Below are 12,312 nucleotides of genomic sequence, written 5' to 3'. Positions count from 1 at the left end.
GATAATTTTTCTAGGTTTGACTTGTTTTGGTGTGACCTTTTGGGCTGAAAAACCTCTTTCTAGCTAAATTATCTATTATGGACTGCCTCCCCATAGTAGTGTAATATTTATAAGCATGAATATATAATGAGTTGGAGGTAGTAGGCTTCAAATTGCTGATGAAAGATTTTGAATCTTTTTGATAGAAGAGCATCTCCAAGTTTGAAAAATCATGTCGAGACCAATATGGTTCTAGGATTGCACAAAACTTCAACTCATGCTGAACGTCCAAGGGAATTCTTCTTGTCTGGTTATAAGCTAGCTTAAGGACTTTTGTTAACCCATATCCCATGGGGCAGGAAACATTAAAGTAGGGGATGTATGATTTACTTTCTCAGGTAGGAAGGATGAGGTGCATAAGCGGGGATAAGAGCTCAGGATGAACAAGCAAACTACTTAGTCTTGCTTAAGTTGGGGACGCATAACAGTTATAGACTAGAATAATTCTGTAGCATTACGAACTACTTATAACCAATACAATAATTGGCCATAAAAGGTCCCATTAGCTAACATGGTACTTACATGATGGTAAGAAGGCCAGCCTTATTGATTATTTTATTGTTAACAGAAAATTGGTAGGGTCAATACCGTATTGGAGTTTATAGGAATTCTGTTATTGAAGTTAAAAATAAAGATCAACGTCGAGTAATATCTAGGGTTAGTCCAAAGATGAAATTGAGGAAGGATAACTAAATTCCAGGAAATTGTAGCGTTAATAGATTCTAGGATATGAATCTGAGAGGAACTTTCCACGGTCAGTTGAATATCAAACTTTAAAGCCTAGAATTAGACAATGTACAAGATGGATTGAATAGTTTTAGCAAAATAGTTTGTGAAGTGTCAAATTGTGTCTTAGAGAGGAAAAATAGAAACACAGCTTGGAATATTGGTGAAAATACTTATGTTTAATAGGGAAGAGGAGGACTTGCACAAAAAGTTCAATAGATAAGAGTGATAGATAGTATAAAAATAACAGGAATGTAGGAAAAGTAGAGAAGGCATTAAAGTATGAATTTAGGAGGTGAGAAATGGAGGCCTGTGGTGTTTTTATACGAAGTAGATATATAAGTTAGATATAAAAGTAGGAGCCCGCCCCCCAGTTTTTCTGACGTTAAATTCCTTGTGTTTTATATTTTACACTCCTAGGGCATATTTTATCCCTCCCCCATCAGATTATGAGGCCTAAAACTACCACTGGTGGAGGCTATGGATAAAACTACTGAGGGTTTAGAAGATTCAGCCAGACGGCATCATTGTAAAATATTGTAGCGGAATGTTAAAAAATGAGAGGGCATAGTCGATCTGGACAAGGCCCAGTTATAGATAAGAACAGTTAAGAGAGTTGGATAGAGCGTTTTGAGAATGTACTAAATTGCAATAAAGACGAAATTTTGGGATGACAAAGAATATAAGAGAGCTGTGAATAAAAAAAGGCTATTAATCGATTCCAAAAGTACCCTTCCTCTGAAAAACTTTTGGTGTTGAAAAAAGCGGAATCACTTGTGAAGATTAATTCAGACCATCTGTCAGTCTTGTTCTTGGCATTTCTGTACGGTACAGTAGAGCTTCAGTGCCATGCAAACGAGGGTCTGGGGTGTAAATATGTTTTTACAAATCCAGGAGTGTGTTTCTGTTTTGGTGAAAAATGTCAAAGATAGGCATTTTCAACGAAAAATACAGGAAAGGAAATTTTCAAAATCAAAGGGAGATCAAAATTCAAATAGAGAGAAAATTGCCCCGCCCCAATTTAACGCAGCTGAGGGCTTAATATTGGTCGTACCGTTCATTTTTTATTTCAAGCTGTCTATCTGATTTTACACGAAATTTTTACATTTTTTTTTATAAAATCAAGATAAATATCAATATATTTCTTCTTGATTAAACATTTGGTTTAGAAAATGTTGAATATTTTTGCTTATTACTCGTAAAAATTTTACGTAAAACGTGAAAAAATCTTAAGCTGAAAATCTTTTCGGCCTTTAAGGAATACCTTTAAGGATTTTATTATGACGACAAAATACTTAATGGGTTCAGCAAAAATCTTATGCATCTGAACTTGGCATTATCTATAGATTTTTTTTTATTTAGCTGATCGATAAAGAACATGCTCCAATTTGCCTTTAGGTCCGTATACAACAGTTGAGGTGGAATTATTTCAATAGGGTCATTGAGAAAAGCTCCTGTTAAAAAATTAAATAAAAAAAAAACAAGTTTTTTAACTGAAAGTAAGGAGCGAGATTAAAACTTAAAACAAACAGAAATTACTCCGTATATGAAAGGGGCTGTTCCCTCTTCAACGCCCCGCTATTTACGCAAAAGTTTGACTCTTTCTCTCAACTCTACTTTTTAACACAGTAAAATAATTTAACGTAAAGAGCGGGGCGTTAAGGAGGGGACAGCCCCTTTGATATACGGAGTAATTTCTGTTCGTTTTAAGTTTTAATCTTGCTCCTTACTTTCAGTTAAAACAACTTTTTTTTTATTTAATTTCTGAACGTTTTTGAAATAATGCATGTTTTGATTTTGGCTCACCGCAAATAATTAATTAAAACGAAATTTGTATATTAATTTATTTTCATGGCTAAATGGCTTTCTCATAGTTTTGAGCAGACGATTTAGAGAAAATAGAAGCGAGGGAGTAGGCCTAGTTGCCCTCCAATTTTTTGGTTATTTAAAAAGACAACTAGAAATTGTAGTTTTCTACGAACGTTTTTATTAGTAAAAATATACATAACTTCCGAATTAACTTTTGTAACGAACTTCTATATTCGTATGTTTTTATTACGTATATGAGGGGGTTCACCCTCTCGTCAATACCTCGCTCTTTACACTAAAGTTTAAATTGTGTCCCAATTCCTTAAGAACGACCCCTGAGTCACAAAGGCCGTAGAATAAACAGTTGAAATTAATACAATTACTTTAGCGTAAAGAGCTAGGTATTGGGAGGAGGTGAACTCCTCATGTGCGTAATAATTTCTGTTCGCTTTAAGTTTTAATGGTGCTCCTTACTTTCAGTGGAAAAAACTTTTTCATATTTATTTTTTCATTGTTCTTTAAAAAAATACAAAAAATCCTGCGCCCCCTTCATGGAAATTTTCTTCCCCCATGACAAATTCCTCCATGGAAAGCTCTCCCCGCATAACCCCCTCCCTCCAACAAAAAAAATCCCCCTGAAAGTGTCTGTACACTTCCCAATAACCATTACTATGTGTAAACACTGGTCAAAGTTTGTAACTTGCAGCCCCTCCCACGGGGACTGTGGGGAGTAAGGCTTCCCCAAAAACATGTTTATTATGTTTTTTGACTATGTTGAATGAAATGGCTATCTCAAAATTTTGATCCGGTGACCTTGGAAAAAAATCGAGTGTGGGAGGGGGCCTAGATGCCCTCCAATTTTTTGGTCACTTTAAAAGGGCACTAGAACTTTTAATTTTCGTTAGAATGAGCTCTCACACGACATTCTAGGACCACTGGATGGATACGATCACCCCTGGAAAAAAACAAAAAACAAAACAAAAACAAACAAACAAATAAACACGCATCCGTGATCTGTCCTGTGGCAAAAAATGCAAAATTACACATTTTTGTAGATAGGAACCTGGAACTTCTACTGTAGGGTTCTCTTACGCTGAATCTGATGGTCTGATTTTTGTTAAGATTCTTTGCCTTTTAAGGGGTGTTTCCCTCTTTTTTCTAAAATAAGGCAAATTTTCTCAGGCTCGTAACTTTTGATGGGTAAGTCTAAATTTAATGAAACTTATATATTTAAAATCAGAATTAAAATGCGATTCTTTTGATGTAACTATTTTTACACAAATTCTGTTTTTTAGAGTTTTGGTTACTACTGAGCCGGGTCTCTCCTTACTACAGTTCGCTACCACGAACTGTTTGACAAACAGCTTTTTACCTGACCGAAGGTTTCCAGTTTTACAATTGATATTTTAACAATTCAACCGAATCGATTTGATGTAGAGATTATTGTAAGTTTGTTATTTCAGCAGCATTGATGCCGTTAGTGGTTATAATATTCCATTCTCTGGGGAACACAAATACATTTGAACAAGGCATATCAGTATTTAATTTAAATCTTGATAAAAACAAAGCTCTTGGTAGCACTTGTTCTCTTTGTTCAATTTTCTGACAGCACTCAGGATCAGCTATATCTGAGCTGCTTCATGTACGACTCGTCAACTCTTAAACTAAAACCTAACTTGGCAGCTGTTGAATAATTCCATTTATTTCGAAGATGGTTTCTTCAAATAGGCGATTTGAAAAGTGACAGACATTTATCACTTTACGAATTTTTCTGTTTCCCTAAATTTCATTATAAAGAACTCACTGTTAATACTATCATCTATGTGTTAATGTAATTTGGTATATTCAGTTTGATGCTTTTTTTTAATGTGATTTGCTTATAAGCTCTAATGGAGATTAAACACAACTTCTCGAGACTAAATTCGAATATTCAGTCATTAATTATTTCATCATCGACAGTAATCTTCTAAGATTTTTATTCAAAATGTAAGTATTTTGGAATTTTAGAAACCAAATATTTGCTGTTCAGGAGAGTAATTCTGATGTGGTTTTACATCCAAAATGCGAAATGTGTTCGTATGCACCTTGGGACCCAAAGGTTATCCATGTTGACTTTTCAACATGTTTTTTTATTTCAATTTTTGACAGCTCCCCCCCCCAAAAAAAAAACTTAATAAAACATCATACCAAAGCTGCAGAAAACTAGAAATCATTAGTAAGTTTTGAATTCAACGTAAAATCTTCTATTGAAATCAAATGTTTCAATTTTTGAGCAAAAAGATTTTTCTGATAACCAGCATTATTAGTCAATTTCGCCTTATCATTGTTTTGAATGAAAAATTTGAGGGCTTTTAAATATAGCTTTGTATTTTAAATGGAAAAATCAACACAATAAAATTTGCATCTATAGTACAAAATTATTGGTACAAATTACAAAAAATTGAAGAAACTAGTTTAGTTTCTGAATTCACTAAACAAAATAGTATTATACAATGTTTTAAACTAATTTTTTTTTACAACAATCCAAACCACCTAAGTTTTTCAAAAAGTAAAGTTCATAAACAATTAACAAAACCTACTGACGGAGTAACTTTTTGACTGCATATTTGAAATCAAGATGACAATGTTCATTCAAAATCACCTATTTTAGTTTTTGACAAAAAAAAGAAAAGAAAAAAGAAATAACACTTTCGTTCCTTTCTCACTTACTGATTAAATTCAAATGATCATTGCAGACTATTTTGAAAATCAGTTTGTTAAAGAGAGAATGCTACTGTGTACTTAAAGTTATCTACCATACTTTGCTATGTCCAATAAAGTTCAAAGCTAAAGTTAGTTTTGAGAAGAACATTAGACCTTTGTTACAAAAAGTCTGTGACGTTTAACTGCAACTGAGGCAGATGGGTTATGGTTACCGAGCAGCCCATACAACTAATTGTATCGGAAAAGAGCTTTTATGAACCGATTTGTCTTTGCAGAGGAATAGGAAAACTCGAGAAAAAGTTGTGTATACAGGAGGTAATGATGAAAAGGATCCTCCGAATGTTCCTTTTTATATATCTCTTTATCTTTAACTTGTCTTCAACACCTGAATCACAGCTCTGGAAAGTTTTCTGTGGTTACAACCCTATGTAAAACTGTCAGATGCGGATGTGAAGAGGTATTTTAACCTGAAAATAAAACAAAACAATGAAGCCCATACAGAAATCTTATCATTAGACATATAATATGCTTATCTATAGATACTTAAGGTATCGGGTTGAACTTGAACCCCCTCTCCCATTTTAGATGGAATTAAAACTGTAATTGAATATAGTTGCCAATGTTGATTGAAACTTGATAAACCTTTCGGTTGGATGCAAATGGCGAAAATACAGCTTTTCGCCAAGAGAAGCTAGATGGAGCATGGCTTCTCTGGTGACTTCTTTGTTCTTTGTGCACTTGACATAGCTAGAACATTCGATTCGTGTATATTTGCCCAGATTCTGTCAGAAGCTTTAAAAAGAGGGATTGATCCTTCTGTTATTAATTGTCACCGTTATATGTATAGTCATCTTAAAGCTAAAATAAAAGGGGGTTCGGATCTTTTCAATATATTCAAGAGTGTCAGACAGGGTGGTTTAACCCCCCCCCCCCCGCTCTTCTTAATAACTCAGTTTCTGCTGCTCAATGCTCTGTCGAGTTTACGTGTATTTATGGTGGAATCGAGTAAGGGAACTTTTTCTAAACTCCAGCATCAATATCAGCAAGTCGGTCTTAATTTTAATGTTGATAAAACTTTAGCAATCGCTTTCAATCTTAAGGGTAACTCTGACAAGCAACTTGAACTTTCTGAAACATCTATTCCGCTTTCTGAGAGCCTTATTTATCTTGGTATGCCCATTGGAAGAAGTATTAAAGAAACCATTAAGCTTGTAATTCAAAACCCCGCTAAAAAGATTCGAATTGCATATGCTTCGCTTGCATCTAATATCACAAATCTTAGTCGGTTTCACCTTTTAAAACTTTTTTTTAGTTTTAAGTTAAAACTAAAAACTTAGTCTTCAGTCTAACTGTGCCCCATCTTCTTGCTATGTCCCCCATTTCGGAATTTTTTTTCTGCTTCAAAATAATTTTTTTTAAACCAAATTTATTTAAATTCGCCAAGTATCTGCTGCATCTGCCTCCTTGAACCAGTAATTCTTCTCTGGTACAAAATTTAAATCGATTCTGCCTGCAAACATTATTGATACAAGAGTGGAAGAATTCAAATCCTCCGCAATTAAACTCAACCACCAGTGGTCTTCCATCTTCGTATAGTATGTAGTTATGTTTGTGTTTGTTGATTGTAATCTCTCGTTGTTGTTTATTTTCTCTTTTTATCTTTTTGTCTTATTCTGTCACTAGGGCTACAAACCCTCCTTTGTTTTATTGACGGGTCAGAAATAAACTGATTGATTGGATTCTAAAACTATAGCAATTCGTCAGGGTAGAATGAGCTAATTTTGCCAGCTAATTCCCCAGAGATATCAGATCGAGCAAATAATCCTAGTCCCATATTATTTGGTCAGGATTGAACTAATACCACCAGTACCCATAGTAGCAAGGCTTATGATTAGGAATTTTGAAATAAATATACCATTTTCTAAAGAGGTTGAATCATGTTTGGATCCTAAAGAGGCAAAAATATTGGCCGAACTTTTACTTCTCTCTAATTTGGTTAGGATCTCATATCCTCTTCTGGTAGATGGGCTCACTTTCAAGAATTCAGACACCCACACCCTTCTGCATCACAGAAGTTAGGTCGATCCCAGTTTTTAAGAACACACAACTAGAATATTGACTGTAACTCCTAGTTAGGTTTGGCTAAGAGTCGACAGCCCGACTTTAATTCATATCCTTTAGTTATAATTTAAGTTTCCCTCTACCCTCAGGTAGGTCAGAATGGTCATGGGCCTCCGAAAGACACAATAGGACCCTACCTTTTACATCTCACAGAGTGTGATTTAGATGTAATAAAATGTTATCGTAGACGTCCAGTCGTCAAAGCTTAATGATATCCCTCCCCCTACACAGGTCTGAACAGGCTGTACCTTAAGAAGGCTTAACGTAGAAATTGGCTCTCATATTTTTCCATATTTCATATATGTCGAAATCTAATATCTTGTTATGGCATATATCCTAACTGCATAAATTTAGCCTCTCCTAAACCGGATCTCATAGAGGCAAGTTTGGCCTGAGGCAAAAACAAGTAGGATATATTCCTTTACTTCCGAAAAAATCCAATTGGGACCCGACGACCAGTTGTGGTAAGTGTTATGATGACAATAATTGAGAAACCTCTTCTCCCATGAAAATTTTGTCAGGATACGAGCCTCCAAAACTACGGCTCGGATCCTAACAATTACTTTCCCTTAAATTTCCTTGAGAGGCAACGAACCATTCTGGTAGATGTACCGATGACAATATATATGGACCTCTTCCCCGTCGAGAGGTTGAATTTTGCCCGGACACCAAAAATGCACAACTTGGATACTAACTCTTGCTTCTCCCCAAGCTTGTTTGATATTCGAAGTCACTACCCTGTAGATGTTCTAAAGACAACAATTAAGAGCCGTTTATCCAGCCCCTCTTCCTATAAAGGTTGGATCAGGCTCAGTCTCCCAAAAGGGAAAAATTGAGACATTGGCTGATTCTCCCTATGCTCAGTTGAAATCCTGCCATGCCATCTGGAAGTTACATGATAATGGGAAATTAGAGCCTCCTTTCCAGCTCCCTCCTTGGGAATTTAGATCGGGTATGAATTTCACCAAGACACTACTAGGACATTTACTTTTAAGCTGTATCAATTCTAGTTGAGATCCGAAAGCCTTTTGTTTAGAAGTCGCCATGAGTAGGGCCCAGACTAAGGAAAGGCAAAAGACTACTTATGCTACTTGGACTTAACTCCAACTAATTTCGGTGGAGATATAACAATGACTTTAAGAAGGTATCAGAATGACAAGAATTTAAGATCTTCTTTTCTTTTCCTAACCGACGTCAAATAGGATAAAAAAAGGTAAAGGATACAGCATTAGACTTTACAGTCCGTACCGGCGGTGCTGATCTCCGTTTCTTGGCCCTTCAGCCAGGAAGTGCAATGGGGGGATTGGGGCCAGCCATCCTGTGATTTCGCACACCCTTCCTGTTTACCTCCCCCAGATTTCTCCAGGTACCCATTTAGAGCTGGGTCGACTCTTGCTAAGCTTACAGAGTCATGCCACTGACCCCCGTCCCAAACTGAAGAATTGGGTACACTGGGGTTCGAACCCACGTCCTCTCAGACAAGGGATCCCGAATCCAGCGCACCAACCAATAGGATAAGGTCTTACAAAAGGTATAATTATGACACTATTTCTTATGACACTATTTCTTTCTTTTCGTCAAATCTGGCTGAGATCTAACAAGCTCTTCTCGTAGCTGTTCTGATGACAAAATTTAGAGATACATCTTCTTTCCTCCCAAAGAGCTCAGACCATAGAACACCCCAAAAGGTATAAGTAGTCAAATTACTATTACTATCAACAGAGTTTGACTGAAATGAGCTTGGATCCAGTTCTAATCCCCAGAAGGCATACATAGAAGACAAACTCTTACATCCAATCAAATATGATAGATATGTGGCGTTGCTCACTGATACATGTCCTGACAACCTTAATTTAAAGATCTTCCCTCCTGAAAAGATTGGTTTGTGTCCGGATACCCAAAAGGTAGAACTAAGACACGACCTTTTCTCTACCACTAAGTTTGTTTTGAATCCAATAACATAATCTGTCATACATGGAAATCGTAGTATTTAAGAAAGCTTAACTCCCCCCTCCCATCTATGAACAGGAGCGTCACTAGCCAAATTATTTGGGAGGGGGGTGAGGAATTTTTCTGACTTGTCACCCAAAAAAAGGAAAAAAAAGGACACCACGTTTTATTGTGTTGCGAGAGCAACACTTTGATTTTATCGTGTTTTATTTTTTTTTATTCCTAGCACCCCGATTTTGGGTTATTCTAGAAAGTGGTAAGGGTCTAAACTCTGTGGTTTCTATGGAAAGTGTGGACCTTCGTTCCACACCTCGGAACAAAGGTTCCAAAGTGTAGCTCCAGAGAACGAAGCTAGAGCTCCGTTCTAGCAGGCAAGCAGGCAGACACTAGCTTTAAATTGAAGATGGACTAAAATCTATAAGTGTTAAATATATGTGGTAGTTACCCGGCCCCACAGCCAATATATCTTCTTTGAGTGATACATAGAAAAATTACAGATATAAAAATTGGGGACCGAGGTGCGCCATCTATTGTTTCTACCCATTTCTGTTCGTGATTTCAGCTGATTTTATCATTCAGTTTTTCGACCTTGGGATTGCGGTAGAGAAATGGTATCAGATATATCTCTTAAATTTTAAAAGTTCTCTCATTGCTATAGAAATTAGAGTTTATCCTTTGCTCCTTTCTAAGTGGTGACGTTAGAAACTTGGCTTACGGCAAAAAAGTCAACTTTTGAACTAAGATAGATAGATTTTTTTTCGACGGCAGACGATACCTCTTGATGAGCTGATCAAAGTATATGTCATCCATTTTTTGGTAGAAAAATTCCTTCATGAGATATACCAGTTTGAAAGTTTAAAGGGGTTAACAACTTCAATAGTAAGCTACACACTGAAAACAAAAATAGACTGATAAAGAAATGGTATCAAATATGCCTTTTAAATATTAAAAGTTCTCCCATTGCTAAATAAACTAGAGTTTATCCTTTGCTCCTTTCTAAGTGATGACGTTAGAAACTTGGCCTACGGCAAAAAAGTCAACTTTTGAACGAAGACAGATAGATTTTTTTTTCGACGGCAGTCGATACCTCTTGATGAGGTGATCAAAGTATAAGTCATCCATTTTTGGGTAGAAAAATTCCTTCATGAGATACACCAGTTTGAAAGTTTAAAGGGGTTGACAACTTCAATAGTAAGGTACACACTGAAACCAAAAATAGGCTGATACAGAAATGGTATCAAATATGCCTTTTAAACTTTAAAAGTTCTCCCATTACTAAAGAAATTACAGTTTATCCTTTTGCTCCTTTCCAAGTGATGACGTTAAAAATTTGGCCTACAGCAAAAAAGTCAACTTTTGAAGTAAGACAGATAGATTTTTTTTCGACGGCAGTCGATAACTCTTGATGACCTGATCAAAGTATATTTCATCCATTTTTCGGTAGAAAAATTTCTTCATGAGATATACCAGTTTGAAAGTTTAAAGGAGTTGACAACTTCGATAGTAAGGTACACACTGAAACAAAACTAGGCCGATACCAATTGTGAGACATACAGGGGAGTTTTAAGCAACAGTTGGCTGTTTGCTCATAATCATCTTCCGCAATGAGAGGTTCGCAACTTTTGCTAGTTGGTATACCTATTATTTGTTTCCGGTGTATTTGATGGTAAGACCAATTTGGTTCCAGCGGTAAGACATGTAGAGGACTTGTAAGTAATAATCGGCTGTTAGGCTACAATCATCTTTAGCGACGAGGGGTTTGCAACTTTTTCTAGTTGCAATGAAGGGTTTGCAACTTTTGCGAGTTGGTGTACCTAGTATTTATTTTAAGATCCTTACAGATTAACAATTTTAGCGTTTAATCGAAGCGACGAAACAAAACCAAAGTGTTGCTCTCGCAACACTTTACTCGGAGAAGCCGAACAAAGGTTGCCGCAACACCTCACGTTGCCCATGCAACGTAGATCTAATTATAATTAATTTTGTTATTATTAACCTCCGGAAAATTGCTGTCTGTCGATTTGGCTAGAAGGGTTAATTATCATCCAATTAAGAGATTAGTTCATAATTACCAAGACTATCTTCATATCCTGACGTAATTGGAGGCACCAGAACTCTGGCAACTGAATTCGAACATTTTTATTTACGCACAAATATACTTATAGTATATTTGCTCCCATTGAACCAGCTGATGGAGATACTAGTGACTCAGATGAACTTTACTTACAGTTACAGGAGCAAATAGACAGGGTACCAGGTAGAAATATGGTGTTTTGCTAGGAGATTTTAATGCCCAGGTTGGTAGAAATAGGGATAGATGGTATCCTAGCCTAGGTAAATTTGGTGTAGGAAAAAAAACAGTAATGGCTATAGGCTTTTCCAATTTTGTAGGTATAACAACCTAGTTATAACCAATACGGTGTTTGGTCACAAAATGGCCCATAAGTTGACATGGTATTCACGTGATGGTAAGACAGCAAACCTTATTGATTATGTTATTGTAAACAGAAGACTAGCAGGATGAATACAAGATACTAGGGTGTATGGGAGTGCTGTTATTGATGTTAAAAGTAAAGATCACCATCTAGTAGTATCTAAGGTTAATTTAAAGCTGAAATTTCGGAAGGGTAACTCCCTCCCGGAAAGTTATGATGTTGGTAGACTTCAGGATGAAAATTTGAGAAAAAAATTCCAGGAACAGTTGAGTACTAAACTTGAGGGTTTAAAATTTGACAATGTGGAAGATGGATGGAATAATTTCAGAAAAACAATTTGTGAAGTTGCTGATGGTGTCCTAGGGAAGAGTGCTAAGACTGCAACTAGGAATATTATTGAAAAAGCTTTAGATTTAATAGAGAGTAGAAGGGGTTTGTATAAGAATTATCTGAGTGATAGGTCGTATGAAAACAAAAGGAATGTAAAGAAAGGGGAGAAAGCATTAAAATATGAACTAAGGAGATGTGA

This window comes from Artemia franciscana, chromosome 15, assembly GCF_032884065.1.
Source record: "Artemia franciscana chromosome 15, ASM3288406v1, whole genome shotgun sequence".
NCBI classification, from domain to species: domain Eukaryota; kingdom Metazoa; phylum Arthropoda; class Branchiopoda; order Anostraca; family Artemiidae; genus Artemia; species Artemia franciscana.
The sequence above is the reverse complement of the archived record's forward strand: the minus strand, read 5'-3'. Positions refer to the sequence as shown.